Source organism: Dinoponera quadriceps, unplaced genomic scaffold (genome assembly GCF_001313825.1).
Source record: "Dinoponera quadriceps isolate SergipeBrazil2010 unplaced genomic scaffold, ASM131382v1 scaffold5144, whole genome shotgun sequence".
Classification (NCBI taxonomy): domain Eukaryota; kingdom Metazoa; phylum Arthropoda; class Insecta; order Hymenoptera; family Formicidae; genus Dinoponera; species Dinoponera quadriceps.
This window is the reverse complement of record NW_014560308.1, coordinates 990,475-1,007,895: the sequence shown is the minus strand read 5'-3', so window position 1 is coordinate 1,007,895 and position 17,421 is coordinate 990,475. Positions and strand designations below refer to the sequence as shown.

General features: G+C 47.8%; 1 protein-coding gene across 1 annotated transcript in view; it reads left to right on the top strand.

The window, feature by feature from the left end:
- Positions 1 to 15,267: 15,267 nt before the first annotated feature.
- Positions 15,268 to 17,421, top strand: part of LOC106750701 — a 35,044-nt gene continuing 32,890 nt past the window's right edge. The window contains exon 1 of the mRNA XM_014631202.1: positions 15,268 to 15,339. The gene's annotated coding sequence lies outside the window, so the exon portion shown is untranslated. The remainder of the gene's footprint in view (positions 15,340 to 17,421) is intronic.

The following is a 17,421-nucleotide window of genomic DNA, read 5'->3' as shown; positions in this document are numbered from 1 at the left end:
CGGTGGGTCCTCACACGATATTTCCTCAAATTTAAGTTCTCTTTATTGAAACAAAGCGAATTTAGATTTAGGTTAATATCGTGTAAGGATCCAGCGGAGAAACACTCATTCGTTTTTAGAATTGTTTCCTCTCAGTGTGCGTGATTGCACACCACGATCCTGTTGACCCCGTATATCATCAGTGTTTTGTTAACTGTAGTATTCCGATTTTAACGACATTCGGGGAAGAGTATCTGTGTTCTGAAAGGATCATTTCGCGATCTTGTATCCACTGTTTCTCCCAAGATACGTACTAAAGAAAACATGAGCGACGTGCTCCTGATGCCCCGGTCTTTTCTGCACGAGACCTCGTGTCCGCTGTCGCCGGGACATAGATTCAAACGTAGTTACGACCACGCGGACAGCGATGGCCGATATATTACGCGATATATTACACGATGCGTTACATATGTTACATACAAATACGATACGATTATTCGACGCCGCGCGATCCCGCGCCGACAGCGCGGTATTTATTATTGCCGTGCGTCGGATTACTCGCGGATTACGAAGGTGAGCGTACGCGATCACAATATCTCTCAGCGGCGCGCGGCGAGGAACGTCGTTCGCCAACAAAGTTGGACCTTCTAAACGCTCTGTCGCGCCGACTGACAGTCGCGTTAATTGAGACCGTAGCGGTAATCCGACAGGTAAATTACTCTGGATACGCGCATGCGATACGAGCCTTGTCTCCTCGCGTTGGCGACGTCCGCCGTCGACTTTACACACGTCCATCCCGTCGCATTTGGCGCCGCCGTCGTAGCGATAATGCTCGTCGTATATCCGTGTAATGCGAACACAACGACGAGACGGCGTTTCCGTTGGCGGGTTTCGTTTCTCCTTACCGTCGGCGTCACTCGTCGCAGCTCGAGCGAGCAGAATCGGACATTTCGTGTATCGGACGCACAAGTGGTGGTAGTTTGCGCGAGAGAGAAGCACGGGAATATCGATCGATCCATATATGGCTCGTTCTTATTATTACTCGGCTCCTCCGTGCGCGAGCAATTGCGCATCGAACGAGACTCTTCGGAGTCGCGGATCGCGGATCAATCGTTTCGGCAGGGATCTCCCCTCTCTTAGAAAATCGCGCGCGACGAGAATCGCACCACCGACGGCCAGGTGTTGCTGACGTGATGGACGTTCGCGCGGCATCTCCACGTGGGTTCACGAGTTTCAATTACGTTTGAAGCAGACGCGAGGAAAACGGACTTAATTCGTCGAGACAAGCGAGACGAGCGATGGATCAAGGAATGCAACGTCTCGCCGTTATTAGTTTACCGTCCGTGCTGACAAAATGAATTTGCCTCGGCTAGATACAAGGAGATCATCTCCATGTGGCGGTGAATGCCGTTATGCTCCCCAGCAGCTGCAGGAAATCAAAGCCCACGAGGAGCTCGCTCGCGCCACGTCGAGCGTCAATAAATTCCCTATGTTATTGTGACGCCACGATAAACCGCCACAACGGATGAAAGGAGTCGCCGCGAGTCCCCGGCGCCTCCAAGACTGGCTGCTGCTCCAGGTACTAATATGCCCGGTACCTGATATCTGGCGCTTGATATCTGGCGTCCTATCGTTGCCACGCTTTCTCATTTCAGATATCTGAATTTGTACCGGTGGATTGTAATCTTCAAATATGAATGTTTAATCTGTACATATAAAATATTGGTACACGTTCGATATGTGCATATATATGTGTGTGTGTGTGTGTGTTCCGCACTGAAAAAAGTGCTACATTCGGGTAAATAATGGTTCCAATAGTTCTGAGCAGGTTTTTATTTGACTCGAATAAATTTTACTCGAGTCAAGTAAATATTAATAAATATGAATGTAAGCCAAAAGTTTTAAATTCGAGTAATATTAGTTACTTGAGAGTGCCTCGTGGAGGTGAAAACACACGACCGTTACAGAAAAATGGCTATTTTCAGTTTTTTTCTAAACAATGCTTGTCCTTTGCTTTCCGAAAAATTCGCGAGAAAGTATTAACTCACGTAGCGCGAGTGTGTGTATTCGAGTGTGTTATATATCGTGTCGCAAAACTCGTTAGTTAAGACCGAGGAAAAGAAGCGTCGAGGACGGCGGAGACTCGCGAGATTTTTCAAATGACTACATTTCAACGGCAACAGATTAACATATTCGTCGTGTGCTTTACACGCACAGCAGGTATTCCCAAAGCACTTGTAATCGCCTCATCCATACACTTAAACGCTTTGCAATCGCAGAAGGGGGCTACTCATGAGACGCGCTTAAGCGATACGGCTACTGAGGTACGCGAATCCTTATTATCCACTCAGACTACATCCTCGTCGAGGAGGAAAACCTCGGTAAACGGATAAGCGGCTAAGATTTTCTTCCTCGGCGAGAAGGCAGCCACGCCATTCGGAGGGCAACGCTAAATCGTGTCTACCCTCAAGTACGCACGAAGCGAACACGCACGCACTCAAAGGGAGGGGAGAGAGGATACGATAAAAAAAAAATAAAGAAAAATTCCATCTTTGCGACCAGCGACAATAAGGACGAAATATTTCGACAAGCTCGCGGAAATTAATCCTCCGTAAATCGCAATATCCAATAGATACCATCCTGATACTTGTCAATTTGTTCTTTATTGTTTTCCATGTACTTTTTACATACCGGTGCCTATTGGCCAAGTGCTAATGAAAGAGAAATTGTTTCAAGAAGCAGAAGAAAATAATGAGTAAACTAGTATATCCGTGAGATACATCGCGATCATTCACGGGTGAGAAATATTACGACAGAGGGTTAATGCGCGGAAAAGATGAAGTCGCTCCCACGGGTAAAAACTAGCTCCCGCGGCTGAAAATAAGCTGTCCGTATGATACAACTGAAATTCAATTAATTTAGCTAATGCTTCTTGTCTCTGTATCTAGTTTTTCGCTGCCACAGCTAAAAACTAGGTCTGGTAACTAAAGTTCGGTTGCATTACATGGACAGCTAATTCCACTTTTCCGTGTGTAAACGATCTATACCCGTCTCTACCGTCACGGTTTAGATTTAATCGACGATTAACTCGACGCTACTGACAGATCGCATCGGCCAATTAGTTGACCGACCAATGCGGTTGCTTCCGAATTCCATTGAGTTAATCGTCGATTCAATTTAAACCACGACGATAGAAATGGACGGATCAGCTACTGACACAGATCGCCAACAATTATCGAGATATCGTACGTTACGCACAGTCCGCCAAAATTAACTCCCACTTGCCCACTCACGCAATGGGAAGTAATAAACGATTTGTCACCCGGTACGTGGAAACGCGACATATCGAGACACGGCCAGACCGTGTACACGCGGTTTCGTGTGAGGAATTTCGCTAACTTGACGTGCAAACACACGGCCGCCAGCCAAGTGGCCATTGACTAGGCTGACCGTTTAATGGCGCCGGAAATACCGCGCGAAACGGTCACACTCTCGCGCGCACCTCTACGCTCCTCTCGGCGGCAGGTAGTCGCCGGGCACTTTACGCGCCGCGTCTCGAGAAAAAGAGTGTCCTCCCCGAGTACGGGGTATCCTCGAGCGCCAAACACCGCCGAGATTCCGAGAAAGTTGAAAAGCGCGCTCGTGATTTGTGTGTGCAACAACGTTCCAGCTTATGCTTCGAGGGGGAACGATTGTCGAGTCCGCTTAGTCTCGCTGGATCAACGACACCGGTCCGTGGGTATATTTCAGTTATCGTTGTTTAGACGCCTAATTTCCCGCCTGATTGCGTCTAATTTGCAAGAAGCGGTTCTCGATAATGCTTCGTGAGAAGATCCTGGACGACAACTCTTCCCGCCGCACGTTAATGCGTTATGTAACGCGGCGGCGAATTAATGGAAGCGGCTGAGCAATTTGGTAATGTCAGATAATAAGCCGAGGAACGTCGAGGGGGCTCTTCTCGAGCGATCGAAACTCGTTAATAGCTGAAACGAAGACGTTGCTCGGAAATGGAGGAGAAGAGAAACGTCATGTTGATTAAATCTACCATTTACCGTTTCACGAGCGACTTATTACGGCGGTAACGCGAAATCCTCCTGGAAATAGCGCTGCAGCCTCGTCCGAGGATGAGGGCTCGAGTCGGTGCGAAGCGCAACGGACGCGAAGAAGGGCCGAGAGAGAGAGAGAGAGAGGATCATTGATCGTCGCGCGATTTAACGACGTCGGACTGCCGCCGACATTACGGCCGTTCTTTTCTCTCTCTTTGTCACGGACAAGCACGCGAGTTACAGCGATGTTACCGCCGGCAATTACCGGCAACATCTTCTTCTGTCCGCCCGGTTAGCCTGCGGGCCGGATTACGGGGAACTGTCATTGTCGGGAACGATCGCGCCGATTTGAATCTGTCTCGTTCGCCGTTCGTTACCATTATCGAGCTCCGGCGATAGCATCGTCTTCCTAATCAAAGGGTTAGTCCGGAGAACTGGTTTGTCTCTCTTTGTGTCTTGTCACAGTTAAGCGCATGGCGCATGAATTCTACAAAGGAAGATAAGATTACCCTCCGCAAGAGGACGCTGTTAAAAATTAGCGGAAGCAACCGATCCGAGAATCCATTCTCTTATGCCCGACATCATCAACGTCGATTAAATCTTAATCTGAGCTTAAATTCTCTCCAGACAAAGACTTATGCCCGTTTGTATTATCGTGATTTTTTAAATTTTGCCTCTGAAGAACTAAATTCTCTTTGCAGCGTTAAAGGAGCGCTTATAGCGCTCCTTTGATACTACAAGGGAACTTATTTCCGTTTTCTTCATTTGTTGACTTAATGTAGAATTTCAAATTTCGATTCCGGTAATCGCATTGATTAGTTCAGCTAATTAGCCAGTGCGATTGGTCAATTCCGTTGAGTTAGTCATCGATTAGATTTAAATTGTGACGGTAGAAGTGGATATTAGGCCGGTGTTCATAGTCAGACCTTATATATTTAAGATCGCCTTAAGTTTATCTTCAGATGCTTTCCAGCCAATAAAACGACCCATACGGTATCTGAAGATAATAATAATAACTTTAATTGACGAACTTAAGATTTTAATTATAATGTTAGATCTGAATCTATGAGTACTGGCTTTGAACTCAGGTTAAGATTTGATCGAAGTTGGTGAGATCGAGCTTGCGCTGCGAATTTAATTCCTTTTTTTTCGCATTTACCCTTCCGTCACGTCCTTCCGGACTCCAATTAAGTGGGATCTTATCCGAGGTACGCGCGCACTGCTTTACACCTGCGAATCTATTACAGCCTGCGCGTCGTAGTCGCGTTTCGTAATTTACTCGCATCGTATCCTGTAATTTGAGGATACGGCTCGTCAGAGCCCCGGCACTTCGGTCGACAGTCATTCCCGCGCGCGCGGTACTTCTCGGCTCGTACGACGACGCTTTAACACCGGTCTGCGGAAGTCGCGGTTTACCTATCGGTTTTGATGTCGATTAACCGCCCGCCGCTAAACATTAATCGCCCTTACCGTTTATTAATAGCGTTCGCGTAATGCGCCGTATAATTCGTGAGAACGTGCCGCAGAATGCGCGCCCTGAGCACGGAGGAAACAATTTTGCTAGAATAGCAAATTGTTTGTTAACACAGTTTGTTAACAAAGAAAAATTTGTTTGGACAGCAGAAAGATTTGCCGGGAATAAATGAATTGCTACTCGCTAGATATATGAATGGCAAAATAATTTGGCCGCGCCAACTAAATTTCATCGCTGTCGCAACGACACCTTGCTGCAACAGCAAAATGATTTTTTCTGAATGTGTGACAAATATTTTTGCCGTCACTATATTTAGAAACAACTCGCTGTTCCAGCGAAACTTGTCTCCTCCGTGCGGAATCGCGCTCCGCGTGCGGGGCTCTTGAGGATCGCGATTTTTCTCGGGGCTCGTATGACTCCGTCGCGGATTGCGAGCGGCGCGCATTGTTCGCATTAGTTAGGGAAATCCGTACAGGCCGTCCACGGTCGTTCGCACCTTCGCGCGGAATGTCGTTAACCAAGTGTGCAAACGTCGTCGTCGTCGCCGGGCCGAGCGGAGACCTGTCATTTGACGGCGCCAGGACGTCGATTTCGTTGCATCGCGCGTTGCATAGCCGCGCTCCGCCGAACGCTACTGATCCCGCGCTGATTTATCGGTTCTGAATGGCGCCTCGGCGAATGACGTGTGATCAATAAAGGTGCCGTATGCACGTCAAGCGACAAGCGTGAAAGCCGGTGCCTGCCGCGCGTTGTGCTACAACATCATTAACCCACTTTTTCGTTATCCGCGGCGATCGACGCTCGCCGCCACTATGGGAATATGACGCTCGAGTTAGAATTTCGAAAGAACTCGTCGAACTCCGTTACGAAGTCGCGACATCTCTCGACGAAATGTTCCCGGGGGGGGGGCTAATGTTCGACGAAAAGGCATTGATCGACAGTCTTGTTAATTGTCAGTTTCCATCGCATTTGGCGACGTTTACAATCAATAAATTTTCATTCAATCGATAATGAATTTCTGTGCTTGTCGGCGTCACAGATTGTACACTTCAATAGAATTTTCCCGTTATTTAATAACTGATTATATTAAATTGTTCGAATAGATTTTATACCATAGTTAAGAGTGCGACTATTGATTTTATTTTACAATTGTTTTGTACACTGAGAAAAAAATATAGTTATTTTCGGGGACAGCGATATCCTTCTTTTATTTAAACCATAAAAATAGTAGTAGCAACATGCACGTAAGAGGTTATTGTCATTAATACTATAATAACATTTATTAGAAAAATAGTTTTCTCGACTATTTTTGTGGTGGAAATGAAAAAAAAGGATATTGTTGTTTTCGAAAATAATTATATTTTCAGGCACCTGTGGGTCGCTTGTTATTTTTTTTTTCTTTCGGAGCGCTTCATTATTTTGTGAGATAATTTGTCACCCGGCTACACGATACTTATTTGTTTGTCATATGTATGTGAATCGACAGATCCGAAGAGATTTATTGTCAAGTGGGGCACGACCCGGCCTCTTAGAAAATATCCTAAGAAAAATCCAGTTCTCGACCAGGCAAGATGCGGAGCCGAGGTTGAGATGTAAGGTATCGGCGTCCCGCGGTGCACCCTGTCGTAACGGGTCAGCACCCTCGTGTTCGCCACGTGTGCGCGTGTAAGTGCCAGGCGAATAGAAGCGACAGGAGATTGCACGGAGGAATCTCGATCTGAGTAATGAAACTTTCGGAATGGCGACGCGCAGAGAGCCAAAGAATATTCAAATCGATCTTACGGTTTTATCACGATGGAGTCGAATAGAACTTAAATAACGCGACACACACGGAGAAAATGATTTTGCTAGAATAGCAAATTGTTTGTTAGTATAGTGAGAGCAAAGAAAATTTATTTGGACAGCAGAAAGATTTGTTGAGAATATTAATTGCAATTTGCGAGATATATGAACAGCAGAATAATTTGCCTCTGCCAAATAAATTTTATTGCTGTCACGACGACATTTTGTTACAACAGCAAGATTATTTTTTCTGCATGTGTAACAAATATTTTTGCTGTCACTATATTAACAAACAACTTGCTGTTCCAGCGAAACTTGTTTTCTCCGTGCGTGTGTTTCTTTGATACACCGATATATGTTTCTTTTCTTTTCTAAAACGAGACCAAGGGTTCCGTTCGAATTTCAGTTGCGGATTCTAAGCGGTAGGGCGAAACGAAAGCCCGTAATTCGATTTGCATCTCCCTTCGGATCTTCGCGAGTCTGTCAGCAGAGTCCGTGTAAAATATACCCGGGTTCGGGTGAAGGTCGATAAGCAACGGAGCAACGGAGAATTTCTAATCTATACAAAATTCGCGGGCCAGTAAATCAGATTTTATCGAGCGTGAAACAGCGAACGGACTGCCGTGTCGTCGTTATTGAATTCCTGTGCACATTGGCGCGATCTTACTCGTTACCTCGACGTGTGGGCCATCGCGAGGGTCTCTCGTGAATGCATACACGTGTTATTCTGTTTAAGGAAGCACTTAAAAGCTTGTGAAGATCCCTGTCTGTATTTCGGGTCGTAAAACAAATCCCGCATTCGTACGTTTCTTCATGAGCACGTTGATTGATTTACCGCGGGAACGTCTGTCTCGTAATCCCCGTAAGCACGAAATTTTTTTCTCATATTTAATAATTCACACGTGTTTGGAGTGCACGTTTCGTGCGGCCGATTTCACGACGAAAGAAGAGAGCAGGTGGTTGTAATTGTTAAAGGGTTGATCATAAATCTCGTTAATCCGACGTTACTTTCATTACTCGAGGGATGCCTCTTGCCGGAGGCAATTTTCATAAAAAAAAAGGAGAGTTTTTACAGCTGATGAATACTTTCGTTAATACGACTTCGTTAGAGCCACTCTGCGTTGATATTCAGCGTGAGTATATCTAACGACTTCCAGAAGGAAGTATATTCTCAGTACTTTATGAAGTTGCGAGAGACGCGATGAGATACGTAAAGTCGCGTGTACTCGGTGCGTTTTAATTAATAGAGAGAGTACGAGTCTAAAGTCAATGAATCGTCGAAATCCCTTTCGAGGGTCCACAGCACCGCCCGACGCGCGCTATTCGAAACACGCATGCGAGCACAGTCACGTGGCATAGTTATAATACTTAACATACATTTTCATAAATTAAGCTTTCGTTCTTCTTCTAAGGATCTATAAATACTCTTAACGAAGCTCGTTGAAACGACGACCGCAGGTGGCCGCTCGTCTGCTTTTTTTTTCATTCGATTTCCATCGTACATCGTTTTCTGAATAGGACCCTTGCGAGAATTATTTCCGTGGCGGAAGGAAAGCGTTACTTCAGCCTCCAATGTATCATTCAAGAAGGCCTTGTTAGCACAAGGAGTATCTTAATTGTACAATCGCCGATTAGAAATGGAATACTGGGTCTACAGTAATAATAATAATAATAATCACGCCCCTTTTAGTGTCACGTCTTTAATGTCGCGTCTGAAATTTACGCGGGCTCGGTATAGAGACATTATCCCGTATTAGCTTCTGTAATTTCCTCTCTTCGTCAAAGCACGTCTTCGGCCACGGCCGAAATCGAAACAACTTCCTGATCTATGATCAAAGCTAGTTTCCCCTGTGAGTTCCGAGAAGCCCTTGGCACGACGACGCGACTCGGTACGCCGAGGCGCCAAGTCCAGACCGTCGTCGCTGCGCGTGAACTTTTGGCATCTGGGAATCGCAGGAATCCACGCAAATAACCCGTTGCAACACTGATTCATGAGAACACGACGAACCGAAGTAACGGCGGAGGGGAAGGAGGGGCTATTTTAACGCGTTACGAAAAGTTATTCGCGGAGTTATTCATCTCGCATTGTAAATGAAATATTATTCTACATAATTACCGAATGTATCGTTGAAGAATTGTGATGGGGCGCGCGGGAGCTCTGTTTTGTTTCGATTATGTGAATGCGAGCTAATTACAAAGAGACAAAGTGGGGCCGACTCGAATTGCAGACGACACATGTGAACGCGTCGCTCCGGTGTGCTAAATGTGTTGCAGCGTGGCGTGACCCGAGATCGATTAGGGACGCTTCTCCTGCGGCGCGGTAAAGGACGAGTTAAAGGGGCCTCGTCTTGCGGGCACGGTCTTTTTGTTTCCCGAGCGAATCGCGCCAGAAGGAACTCACGACCTTGCCGCCCACAATCCTGTCGACTGTCAGAACTGTCAGTGTTTCGCAGGTGTGGTCGCGTTGCTCGTTTTAGTCCTCAGGCATTTCGTATTTCCGTCGTCGTCGTCGTAGTATTCGCTCTTCTTCCCGCGGCGGGTCGCTTCCTCGACTCTCCTTCGTGCGCGAACCGCTCGTACAGCTCGTTTCACCGAACAATGTTGCTAATTACGATCCTGATATTTCATGAAAAATCTACCTTCGCCGAAGACAACGTGTCCGCGATGTCATGCGACTTTAAATGCGATAAATGAGGGGATTATTTGGTAAAGAAGGCTTCATTTAAGTTACATTTACCTCGTTCGGAGGTGTTTTGATTTTTGTAATTCCGAAATGTGCAGTCGCATGCCGACCGAAATATCCTTGCGTTTCGCGCGATTGTGCCTGAGACTGAGATTTGTGAGCGCGAACGGTAACACGGCGGGTGACAATACGAGGAGGTGTTCGTTTAACGCGCATTCAGGTCCGGTCGCGTTTTGTGCGGGCCATCGCGACACGTGTCGCGCACGCTCTGCGGCATTAGACGAATTACAGGTCGAGATCCGGCGGTTCGTTAACGAGATAAAGCATTCTCCGGAGCGGACTCCGCTGTCAGCCGTTGTAGAAAGCCGACTCGCCACCCGACACTCGTCACAGTTCCAGCGGTGTTATTCTTTTGTGAGTCACGCCGGCGGAATTGTGAGACGGCAGGTTTTGTTAAATTCGTCGAATATACATCAACGTTATTAAATTATGCTGGAAATTGCGTAAGAGTCTGCGCGAAAAGAGAGAGAGAATATATCTCTTTACATATTCTTTTGGTCTACATAAGAATCGAAATTGGAAAGTTCCGTCCGAGAGGAACAGAGAGAAAAAAACCGAACTAATTTTACTCGGCTGCGCTATTAACTATAAGAGACGTGCGGCTCTTCAAATATTTTTACAGTTTCTGAACTCTCTCCAGCGGGGAATCACGAATGCGGCGAGCAAGATTTGAAATTAAGACACGACCCGAAAATTAAAAGGCTTTATTTCGCACCGGCCTTTTCGTTATAAAATACACGATTCAGGTGTATAATCTCCTCCATTTCCACGGTCGTTAAACAGGTCGCAACATTCTGTCGCGCGTGTATGTACCGTTGCGCTGGATACATTTTTTTAAGCCGCGTACGGCGCTCTTTAATTGCGTATCTCGGCCTTCGGCCAGGCGTATATTCCGCGACTGTATCTTCCCCCGGCTTTTATCGTGCCACTTCGGCGACCAGGCTCCGTAACGCTGCAAATGAGGCCCGGTGCTTGGTCGCGGCAGCCAGCGGCCACGTAATCGTCCGGTATCACGAAATGGCTCGCTTAATGCCGGATTTGATGTAGCCAGTTTCATTAAGAGCCCTAAGCCGCCTTTGCGTGCGAGCTCTCTCTCTCTCTCTCGCTCAACTCGAGCTACCTGACCACGTTCCTCCCCCGGCTTTTTAATAAACGGTCTCGCCCGGTAATCATCGTTTCAATCATTCGTCGACAAAGTTCCTCCCGAAACACCGAGTTGCTCAATAGTCGCGATCGCTATTAATGTCAGCGTCCAATCTCTTCCCGCTCTCCTAAATCGAATCAGTGAAAATGTCACCGATTGAATCGGCAAAACAGTATTTTACAGATGATTAGTGAGTATTCGCTAATTTGTAATTTTTAATAACACTTCCCTTAACTCTTCCGTCTTATACTTCACTGATTTTGGCTAATAAAGATTCACTACGAGTCGTTGTTGTACGTCTCGTGGCAGAAATATGTATAAATATTCGTACATATATTAAACCATATGTATATCGAATTTAGCGTAATTCGTGTGATAACTCAAGAGCCAGAAATTTTGGGTTTCGAGTCTCATTAGGGTAAGCGCATGTTTTTTCAAATATAATATAAATTAAATCAATTAAATATAATTATAAAGACATTTCAGTTAAAATCACTGACACCTAAGAATGATTTAAGATAAAAATAATAATAAATCATATTATTATTATTGTTTCTGAAGTCAGATTTCCTTGATGGAAAAAGTCGCTGCTATTGACAGACTTTTCCAACGAAATCTTACCGACATGCAGTGCTACGCTTATAACTACGACCACCGGTGACTATTGATTGCTTCTCAGTAATAATACACTGATTGCGCTTCGGAGAGCGACTTTCTCTTAAGTTCTCGCTTATATCTCTATTTTTACAAATGATTACCAGCGATAATCGGTCACGTTAAGTGAAAGGAGTTAGCACCTTTCCAACCGAAATTGTTCCGCCGGCAATTGTAAATAAACGAGAAACCTCTCGGCAACCTCGTTAATTTTTCACAAGCGGTAGTCGCTCTCGACTGAAGAGGGTGAAAATATCGAATTCCTTGAAACGCACGAAGCTTCGAGGCGTTCCGCTGCGAACAATGGAAAGTTCCCACCACTCGGAATCTCGGGTAGAAGAGGGAGAAGTGTGCTTTGAAAGCGGATAGGGCCCGACATGGGATTTTCGGCACGTTCTCGCCCGTGCTAATCCAAGACGACCAGCGGCATCGCGACGAGGTATCGTGTGAGAGTCCGAGCGCAAACACACGAAGGCGCTTTCCTCCTATCCGTGACGACTGTTTGTTCTTTCTCGCCCGGTTCGCGTCTCTCTCTCCCTCTCTCTCGTTCTGTCTCTCGAGGCTCTCTAAAGCCCACATAATTACTGTGAGAACCGAGCCGAGTGCCGAGAGCCACCGTCGCTAGTAAGCGTCGCGCTTGAAATCGCTGAGACAGGGAGAGGATTCCGTTCGAGGGCTCGGCTCTCAAAGGGATACGTTTGTTTAGGTGGTGGCCGATCTTTTGTTTCTGTATCTTGTCCGACCGCGCGAGAAAGAAGGGTTGCCGTCTTCCCTCCCGTTGGAGTGGATCGAGGTGGCAGCGGCGGCGTGTCACTCTCGGAATGGGAGGCCTCCTCGTATCTTCGGTAACGCGTGCCCGGCTGTGTGTGAACGGAATGTAACTTTTTCCTTCTCGTGTATGGCGCGTCGCAGTCAAATATTGGGGAACATGTGAACGGTAAATAATCGGGAGGCTTTGGAGAAGTTTATGCCCGGCTATCCCCCCGCTGGGCTGTTTGCCTCAATTTAACGGAATCGAATGGACGAGAATTTGTACCTTCCACAAGGGGTCCTTCTCTTTCTCTCTCGGACGATCATCGTGGATGCATCTTTGTTTGCTACTCATAGATGAAACAGTAGGAATGAACACGTATATATTGTCAAAGAGGGGGAGAGAGAGGGAGAGAGAGAGAGTATACACCGAGTCGGTGGTGGTTCTTTTCTCAGCTGGGTGCCTCGACGACGTCGGGGATTAAGCATCGCAAGCTCGCTGCCGCGTACTTCATCGGCTCGCACACCTTCGGAATAGCGTGTACACGGTGATACAGTCAACAGACCGCCGACGTTCTCTCGTACGGGGCTCGTCATCGACTGCACGTTACGAGGCGTAATTTAAGATGACTTTGATCGCGAACTCAACCGGAACGATCTACGGCTGTCGATCCACGTAGAGCGTAAAACCGCGGCTGATCTACGCTTCGGCGCGCTGGGAAACGTCGGGTGAAGTGAAACGTCACTCGGCGCCGTCGACGCTCGTGTCCGCGTCTCGTAAAGCCGTCACTCGAGTCATCTCCGAAGTCAGCGGGACGTTGGCTGTCCGCTCGTCCGGCGGACAGTAGGCGAGACGTTTCACGAGCGGGGACGAACGACTACACGGTGCGAAATCTCCGCGAGCAGGCCGCGTTCTCTCCCCGCTGCCCCAGAGATGACATCAAGCTCACGGAGAACACGCGGTCTTGTTCTTGAGAGATCTCGCTGATAATCGAACATTTTCCGCAATGCCGAAGGCGAAGCCCGCTAGCGTCGCAATAAATATAGCGTAAGCTTTCGCGCCGAGCGAAATACGAGCGAGATAAGAATCGCTGGCAGTGCGCGCACGGATTATTCCTACCTTCGCTAATTACGGAATTCGGCCAATGTTCTAAAAATGAAACTCTATTTCCGGCTTCATCTAGCCTTAATCTCGCGCGCGCCCAAGCAGTCTTAACGCGTCATCCTGACGTCGTTGCCGCGCTCCTCCGCGAATTTCGTGTCACGGATCTCGCGGTTTCTCCGCGCTCGCCCGCCGCGAGTGGGCTCCGCCGATCTCGACGCGCATAACAACAACGACGAGAGAGAAGAAAGAAGTAGGAAAGAGAAGCCCACCCACGCGCGAGGGAGCGTGCGAGCGTCGATTAAAAGCGCCCCCGGGCTTTATTGTCCGCGATGTTTCACCCGGCGACAATGAGACACCGTTAACAACAAGACACTTATTATTAGCCGGTTGCGCATTGATTTACTTGAAACCGTCACCACGAGACAAGCCGCCGGTAACGCATCACCGCCGAGCATATCGACGGCGCGGATGCAAATGTACCGGGTGACATGTGACATATTCAATCAAAGCCGGTTCACGTTCGCCGTGCCCCGTATTATCGTTCGCGCCATTTGATACACTTTCTCTCTTTCTCCCTGTCTGTCTGTCTCTTTCCCGGCAGCTGCGGGTTCCGATAAAGATAAGGCAACTCGTTTGAACCCGGCCTCATCGACCGACCTTATGCGGATATGTTAATACCCCGGTATTCGCGCGACGTACTATTGTAACCGCACTCGTAAAACGGATGTTAATACCGTGTGTGTTGCCAAACACCTTCAATCATTACGGACACGTTACAACCGTGGAACCTGCACCCGACGAGATTCCGCCCGTCGTTCCTACGAGAAAAAAAGCACCGGTCACTTTTTGCCGGGCGTCGTTACGCAAGATAAACGGCGATTGATAGGCAGAGAGGTGAATATTATGTAATAACCTTCGTAGTAAGGTCTGCTATCTCTGCGTGCGAGCTATCATTCCGCACGCATTAGGCGTTATCTCGAAATTCGCGAAATTCGCTGCCGCGCTAACTCGCGGGAGTAACGCGCCATTAACGGACGGAGGAAAATTAGCGGTCGTTTTTGCGATCGCAGCTGCTCGGTTACTGCCAACTAGGTGCGATCTGTGCGTCGCCAATACGGGTTCCCGGGTGCCCGCCCACAACCATTTCTCCGCGATGGTAGGCCGCGGATAGATGCAATCTGCGAGTCGATTCTCGTAGCGGCCGTTCTCGGCCGTGACACGCGTTCAGAGTGGCGCAGAACCGGCCGATTCTGCGCCGAATAAACGCGCCGCGCGACGTTGATTTATGCGACCGGCGTGCGAGCGATAAGACAAGCGGATCTTGCTGCCGAATTGTTTCGATCAAAATAGAATTCTGCATAGAACCCGGCTATCGCTGAATGAGGTGCAGCCAGAATCGTCAGTGCAGAATTTGTCGTTCGCGTTGTGCGATGTAACTTTCGACGGAGTCTACGTTTTCGAGATTGTATAGTCACTGTTCGGCCGTCAATTTGAAGCTTCGTAACCCGCTGCAGGAGAAGCCGTGGAGATGAATGAGAATCAAACGGAGTGAGAAACATGAATTTCGGCTTCTTTCTTTACATTGAATTCCGCTCTTCGCATTTATCACCGTCACCGTGCAGTCGCTTCGATTCCGCAATACGACGAAACTGGATTGCCGAGGTGCGTTTACTGGAAATTCTGCCTTCCGCGATTTAATCTACGCGACGTTATATCTGTGTGTCGCGATATCGATCGAAAAGCAAGCAATAATTGAGAAAAAGAGGCACGATATTAATCACTTGTCGGATTATCGCGCGCGCGAGCGAGCTTGAAAGAAGCTCGAAATGGTCTTACGTAACGCGGTCTCACGGCTCTCGATGATTGCGCGGGAGAAAAATTGGACGACGACATTTATTTGCGCGCGCCGCTCTCCTGACAAATTGACTGCGCACGGTGCACGCGTGCTTATGCATTTCTTCGTCAGCAGTTCTGTCACAATGTTGCCACAGCGTCATCCCGTATTCACCCCGCGTGAGATCCGCGTAACGAGCGCAATTAATATTTCTTTTAATTACCGCTCCTCCCTTCGCCCACGTGCGTGATTACTCACTAAAGGGAAATTCCCGTTTGGCGTTACTCAAACAGGTTCACGTGTAGGTACGACGCGCGTTTCACTTACCATAATTGCGAATAATAATAAACGATGCCGAGTATCAATATTATCGCGGGGTAGCCGATTTCCCTCCGCAACGCGCGTGCACACGGACGCGACCAGCGCATAATGATACGGTAAAAACTTAACGATTATAGTCCGCGCGATAAGATCGCGGCAGATACCGATCTTTGCGAAATCGCGATATACGTAGAATTAAAGTCCCCTTGCTCCTGCCCCGTCTCTCCTCTCCCGCGTAACCTCGCGCACTTTTTTTTAACTTTCCATGTCGGCTGATCGAAAGGTCTCCGATGAAGAACGGCGAGAATAATGTCCGCGGAGGAGACGGCCGTTACGGCCGATCGAAGGGAAAAAAGTGTAGGATGGCGCCGCGTCGCCGCGCATTATCGTTCCTCATCGAGCGATTATTTGCATACGTTTCACATAATTTCCCTCCGTCGCTTGTACACGTCATTTTATCAGTCATTCGCAACTGATTTTCGTCGCTGATTTATCACTTTTTTCTTTTCCTTTTCATCGTCATCCTCGTAACATCCAATCCTGACGAATTGCTCGGTGATTTCTGCTTCACGGAACGATAGAAAGCGAACGATAGCATCGCCGAGTGGGAAGAAGCGTCGATAATTCCCGAGTGGAATCGCGATCGCTTAGGGACGCGTTTTTACGGGGAGTCTCGTTACGCCGAAATAACAAATCGCCGTGATAAAAAGGCGCGAAATCAATTCGGAGGAGAGGAGACACGACGCAGAAATAACGCGCGGCGCTGGCGGCCCGGTCGCTAATGCACGCGCGGCACCTCGTAGAGGCTCCTGATGTACCGACGCGATTTATCACTGTAAAACGGCCAATGGGTGTTAGCTGTCAGGTCGGCCGACCGCCGATTTGTCAACCGGTGGCTGGCTCTACACGTGAGCTTTGACTAACTTTGTCGTGAATCGCGGCGGCCGGCCGGTAGCGATGGCATCTCGACTTCGCGCTAATGCGACCGTCAGAATGACACGCTCGAGAGTGCATAAAAGCGCAGATCGTATATCAAAAAGGCCCTTCTGTCTGTTTTAATCCTTTATAGCGCGTGCCGATCTCACTTGCACTTCGCCCGAGTATCTTGCGAGAATTGTCGTTCCTCCTCGGCGACTTTGCGCGCATGATCGAGAGCGGAATTGTTCGCGATGTCCGAGATAACCAAACGGAGCGTGACACGCGGTTAAGTGTGTATCCGAGTCGAAATTTTGATCCTATGTTAAACCTTTGATTCTACATTGAGTCTTCAATGTGAAAAAACGAAAATGACTTTCCATTTGTAGCACCAAAGGAGCAAAATAGAAGACTTCTGAAGACTTAACGTAATACTAAAATTTCCATCCGGGAATATGATCAGTTTTTATCGATTTTTCGTGCAACGATATTGTTCGGGGGGCTTTGCTGCCGAGTTGAGTTTTGCTTCTCGAACGTTGACGATGCAGAAATAATGTAAATCCGGCGGGATGATGCATCTCGAAGGGAGATTTAGAGGTAGACTTTAATCGAGCCCGACGGTGGCCATTCACGTTAACCAGTTCGGACAGGGTATTCCGAGTCATTTATAGCCG